The sequence below is a fragment of the Ciconia boyciana genome, chromosome 2, assembly GCF_034638445.1.
Source record: "Ciconia boyciana chromosome 2, ASM3463844v1, whole genome shotgun sequence".
Lineage (NCBI taxonomy): Eukaryota > Metazoa > Chordata > Aves > Ciconiiformes > Ciconiidae > Ciconia > Ciconia boyciana.
Genome location: NC_132935.1, coordinates 1,208,559 through 1,214,384, shown reverse-complemented (window position 1 = coordinate 1,214,384; position 5,826 = coordinate 1,208,559). Strand labels below are relative to the sequence as shown.

The window sequence follows — 5,826 nt, the reverse complement described above, 5'->3', positions numbered from 1 at the left end:
TTAGCAGGGGTAGCAGCCTCTTCTGCCGCCGAAGCAGCCCAGGCCTCCGAAGCCGTAGCCGAAGCCGCCGGAGGAGACGGGCACTCCCTGGGAGCTGAGGACGTTGCCCACAGCAGCGGATGAGGAGGATCCGACGGCGGTGCTCTGGGGAAGGAGCTGAGGATGGGTCCTGGCAGGGTGACCAGCACGGCGGGAGGCTGGATGACAACGCGGGAGTCCTGGCACTGCGTGACACAGGGCTCGTTGCAGCTGTTAGCCAGCGGGGTGGGTCCGCAGGGGCGGCAGAGGTCGTAGCAGGCCATGTGTGTGGTGCGGAGGGGCCCTGGAAGAGAGGGTGTTGAGGAAGCGGAGGGGCGTGGGGGTGCGAGGGGCGGTGTTGCAGGAGAGCGAGGGAGGCCAGGGGAGGCCTGGTGTGGGTGTGTGGGGAGCGTGGCGGTGGGGAGGCGTGAGGGCTGCTGAGGCTGGGAGCCAGAGCGTGCTGGAAGAGACGGGCCAGGTGTGGGGGCAGGAGAAGGAGGGGAAGGGTGTTGAGACTCACCTTGTTGACGGCGGAGGAGAAGGCGTGAGGAGAAGTGTGTGAGGGAGAGAGGCGCTGGGCCGGCTTTTATGCTGGTCCCCGAGGGGCAGGACAGCCTTTGCGCATGAGAGCATCGTGCAGCAAGCAGCTGTTGCATGCCAGAGGCTGGCAAGCAGTGAGGTGGGGTGTGTTTTCCTTCCCGCAATTCTGCAATTTCACGTCCTCCTCTTGAGGACGTGTCCACTTGGCCCTGGCGGCAGCTTTTAAGTGCGAGTATTAGAGGCCAAAGGCTTGGTGTTTGGGCGCGTGTCAGGGCGGGCAGAAGACGCCACCAACGCGTAGGAGAGGTGGGGTGTCGTCAGGTGAGGTCATCCCGTGGCGCTCGTGTAGCGTGGTTTGGGGTTTTGTTGTGAAGAGGGGGCCCCGTTTCCTCGCAGGCCTGGAAGGTGGGTCTGGGCTTTGGAGGTGTGCCAGGTGTGAGGTGCTGCCCCTTCCATGGCGTTGGGTCCGTCCTTGCCGTGCTGCCAGCTCGCTAAGCCTGTCTTTAGGCCTGGCCTTTCCCGTTGAGTGTGCTCTGTGGGTGTCTTGGTGCCTCTGTGGCTTGTGAGGTTGTAGGTGGGAGAAAGGAGGCTGCCCGTTTGGGCTTGTTCCCCCCTGGTGCCGTCCCTGGGGGTGGCAGTGCAAGCAGGCAGAGGAGGGGTGCTTGGGAGAGCAGGCCGTGGTCCTGGCAGCCCTGGTTGAGAGCTGGCAAGCCTTGTGATGTGGGGAGCCCTGCCCCGCTCCCCAGGGGCTTGTGTTGGCCCCTGGGTAGCGCTGCCCTTAGCTGGGGCCGGCAGATTTGCAGCCTGGGCTGTGGCGCAGACACGGTGCTTGATGTGGATCACCTCGCAAGGGCAGGTGAGTTTGTGGAGAGCCCAGGAGTGTGGCGAGAGGCAGAGGGGAGTGGGAGTGTGAGCGGCAGGCAGGAGAGGCTGTTGAGCAAGGGCCTTTGGGCTCTTTACTTGGGGTGAGTGCCGAGGGCTGAGGCCACTTCTCTGCACAGTGTTGGAGGGGCAGAAAGAGGACTTGGATGTTGCAGAGGGCATTGGAGGCGAGCATGGTGCACGGGGCTGCAGAGCCGAGGCCCTGGTGGTGGTGGATGCATGCGGAAGGGTTGATGAATGGCAAGGCCTGGCCCAATTGAGCCAAGGTGAGTGTTTTTCAGGCTGTTTGTCAGGCGAGCAGTGCTTGTTGCTGAGGAAGATGAAGGGAGGTAGGAAGGAGTGCTGCGCGTGCGGAGGTCAGCGAGTGCGTAGGGCCTGAGGGGTCGTAGCCGTGAGCGCAGAGGGAGGTGGCTGATGTCCTTGGGAGGCTACTCTCCATTGTCTTGTGAAGGTCATGGTGCCTGGGAGCGGTTCCTGATGGCTGGAAGAGAGCTCCTAGCCCTTCTACCTTGAAGAAGATCAGGAAGGACCATGTGGGAAACTAGAGCTTGCGTAGCCTGAGCTCATTGCCGAGAAAGGTGATGGAGGAAATTGTCCAGGAAAGCACGGCCGAGCCCAGGAAGGACATGAAGGTGATGGGGAGCGGTCGGCGTGAATTTACAAAGGGGAAATCACGCTTGACCGACCTCCGTGTCTCCTCCGTTGAAGTGACTAGCTTTGTGGACGAGGAGAGAGCCGTGGCTGGTGTTTACCTCGACCTTTTAGTAAAGCCTTTGACGCTTTCTCCCCTTGCGTGCTCCTAGACAAGGCGAGAAAGTACGGGGTGCGTAAGTGGACAGTGAGGTGGAGTGCAAAGTGGCTGAAGGGCTGGGCCCAGAGGCTTGTGATCAGTGTCCCAGAGTCGAGATGGAGGCAAGTCTCAAGCGGTGTAGCGCTGGCCTCGGGTCCGTGGGGCCACCACTGTTCAACATCCTCCACAATGACGTGGGCAGCGGGACGGAGTGCCCCTCAGCAAGTTGTCAGATGGTGCAAAATGTGGCGGAGTGGCTGAGGCAGCGGCTGGATGTGGCACCATTGAGAGGGATGCGGAGAGGCTGGAGATGGGGCGGAGAGGAATGTGCTGGAGTTGAAGAGAGGGAAAGGCCAAGTCCTGGGCCTGGGGAGGAATAGTGGTGGGCAGCCGGACGTGGTGGGGGCCAAGAGGCTGGAAAGCAGCTTTGCTGAGCACGACTTTGTGGTGCTGGCGGTGCAAAAGCTGACTATGAGGCAGCAATGCAGCCTTGGGTCAAAGGAGACCAAGAGTCTCCAGGGCGGCATTGGGCAGCGCGTTGCCAGCAGGTCGGCGCAGGTGCTCTTGCGCTCTGTTCAGCGCTGGTGAGGCCCCGTGTGGAGTCCTGTGTCCAGTGGAGGGCTCCCCAGTGGAAGAAGGACATGGCCTTAGTGGAGCGAGTCGAGCGCAGGGCCCCCTGGACTCTGAAGGAACTGGAGCATCCTTCGTATGAGGAGAAGCTGAGAGAGCTGTGAGGTTTTTGAGCCAGGAGGCAAGGCCACGCAGGGGAGATGTCATCACTGTGTGTATATCACGGACGGGAGGGAATGAGGACGGGGGAGCCAGACTCTTCTCATGGGTGCCCACGGGCAGGGCAAGGGTGAATGGAGAAAGCTGCAAAGACGTGCCATTTCCTTGGAAGAGAAGACAACCTTTGTTCAGTGTGAGGGTGGTCAAACAGTGGAACCGGTTGGGCAGAGAGGTGTTGGAGCCTCCATCCTTGGAGCTACTGAAAACCTGACTGGACATGGTCGTGGACAGCCTGCTGGAGCTGACCCTGCTTGAGCAGGTTGGTTGGTCTCCAGAGGTTCCTGTTTGCTGTGATTCTGCTTGCTGTGATGGCCAGAGAGTCGTGCTGGGAAGAGAGTTGGTTCAAGTGCGTGCTGCCACGGGGAGCTTGGGTCAGAGGCAAGGGTCGAAGTGCATTAGCGTGTCCAAGCCTTTGTTTGGGCAAGTGAAGGGCTTGTGTGAGGGGCTCGAAGCCCCCGTGTGCTGCTCTGTGGTGGTGGTGGTGGTGGTGGTGGTGTTGCTGGGGACGTAGTTCCCAAGAGAGGCCTTGTAGCCCTTTCCACCTACCGCAACGGGCTCTTGAGCCCTGTCTTTGTGCTGGGTGAGGCTGGAAGAGCCTTGGGAGAAGAAAGGAAGTGGAGGCGTCATGGGCTGGGATGCAGGAGAACTTTATTGAGGGAAAAGAGTGAAAAGGCAGGAGCGCCAAGTGGAAGGGAGGCGGTGTGAGGGGCAAGTAGGGCGACCGTCAGCCCACATCTCTCTCTTGTGTGAGACAGATCTTGCCAGAGCACCAAGCTCTTCCTGCTCCGCAGTGGGAGCGGCACTCTGGAGGTCCCCGGTGGTCTTTGGCTTGTGAGAAGGCGGTTGCAGCGGAGAGTACTGGACATAGCAGAAGGGGGGATGCAAAGAAGGAGGTACATGGGCCATGTTTCCAGGCAGGCCGGGCTGGCCCCTTCCCTGCTGGCTTTGTGCCTTGGGAGGAGGAGCCGTGGACAGTGGGGCCCATGTGCCAGCAATGGCCGGGAGGTGCGTCTCCTCAATGCATGAGGCGGCTTCCAGGCTGTGTGGGGTTGGTGTCAGGGGTGGTGGCGAGCGCCCTTAGCAGGGGTAGCAGCCTCTTCTGCCGCCGAAGCAGCCCAGGCCTCCGAAGCCGTAGCCGAAGCCGCCGGAGGAGACGGGCACTCCCTGGGAGCTGAGGACGTTGCCCACAGCAGCGGATGAGGAGGATCCGACGGCGGTGCTCTGGGGAAGGAGCTGAGGATGGGTCCTGGCAGGGTGACCAGCACGGCGGGAGGCTGGATGACAACGCGGGAGTCCTGGCACTGCGTGACACAGGGCTCGTTGCAGCTGTTAGCCAGCGGGGTGGGTCCGCAGGGGCGGCAGAGGTCGTAGCAGGCCATGTGTGTGGTGCGGAGGGGCCCTGGAAGAGAGGGTGTTGAGGAAGCGGAGGGGCGTGGGGGTGCGAGGAGCGGTGTTGCAGGAGAGCGAGGGAGGCCAGGGGAGGCCTGGTGTGGGTGTGTGGGGAGCGTGGCGGTGGGGAGGCGTGAGGGCTGCTGAGGCTGGGAGCCAGAGCGTGCTGGAAGAGACGGGCCAGGTGTGGGGGCAGGAGAAGGAGGGGAAGGGTGTTGAGACTCACCTTGTTGACGGCGGAGGAGAAGGCGTGAGGAGAAGTGTGTGAGGGAGAGAGGCGCTGGGCCGGCTTTTATGCTGGTCCCCGAGGGGCAGGACAGCCTTTGCGCATGAGAGCATCGTGCAGCAAGCAGCTGTTGCATGCCAGAGGCTGGCAAGCAGTGAGGTGGGGTGTGTTTTCCTTCCCGCAATTCTGCAATTTCACGTCCTCCTCTTGAGGACGTGTCCAATTGCGCCGGGCGGCAGCTTTTAAGTGCGAGTATTAGAGGCCAAAGGCTTGGTGTTTGGGCGCGTGTCAGGGCGGGCAGAAGACGCCACCAACGCGTAGGAGAGGTGGGGTGTCGTCAGGTGAGGTCATCCCGTGGCGCTCGTGTAGCGTGGTTTGGGGTTTTGTTGTGAAGAGGGGCCCCGTTTCCTCGCAGGCCTGGAAGGTGGGTCTGGGCTTTGGAGGTGTGCCAGGTGTGAGGTGCTGCCCCTTCCATGGCGTTGGGTCCGTCCTTGCCGTGCTGCCAGCTCGCTAAGCCTGTCTTTAGGCCTGGCCTTTCCCGTTGAGTGTGCTCTGTGGGTGTCTTGGTGCCTCTGTGGCTTGTGAGGTTGTAGGTGGGAGAAAGGAGGCTGCCCGTTTGGGCTTGTTCCCCCCTGGTGCCGTCCCTGGGGGTGGCAGTGCAAGCAGGCAGAGGAGGGGTGCTTGGGAGAGCAGGCCGTGGTCCTGGCAGCCCTGGTTGAGAGCTGGCAAGCCTTGTGATGTGGGGAGCCCTGCCCCGCTCCCCAGGGGCTTGTGTTGGCCCCTGGGTAGCGCTGCCCTTAGCTGGGGCCGGCAGATTTGCAGCCTGGGCTGTGGCGCAGACACGGTGCTTGATGTGGATCACCTCGCAAGGGCAGGTGAGTTTGTGGAGAGCCCAGGAGTGTGGCGAGAGGCAGAGGGGCAGTGGGAGTGTGAGCGGCAGGCAGGAGAGGCTGTTGAGCAAGGGCCTTTGGGCTCTTTACTTGGGGTGAGTGCCGAGGGCTGAGGCCACTTCTCTGCACAGTGTTGGAGGGGCAGAAAGAGGACTTGGATGTTGCAGAGGGCATTGGAGGCGAGCATGGTGCACGGGGCTGCAGAGCCGAGGCCCTGGTGGTGGTGGATGCATGCGGAAGGGTTGATGAATGGCAAGGCCTGGCCCAATTGAGCCAAGGTGAGTGTTTTTCAGGCTGTTTGT

General features: G+C 61.9%; 2 pseudogenes; both read right to left on the bottom strand.

The window, feature by feature from the left end:
• Positions 1 to 302, bottom strand: LOC140646804 (feather keratin 1-like; annotated as a pseudogene).
• Positions 303 to 4,096: 3,794 nt separating this feature from the next.
• LOC140646803 (feather keratin 1-like) lies at positions 4,097 to 4,398 on the bottom strand (annotated as a pseudogene).
• Positions 4,399 to 5,826: the final 1,428 nt, after the last annotated feature.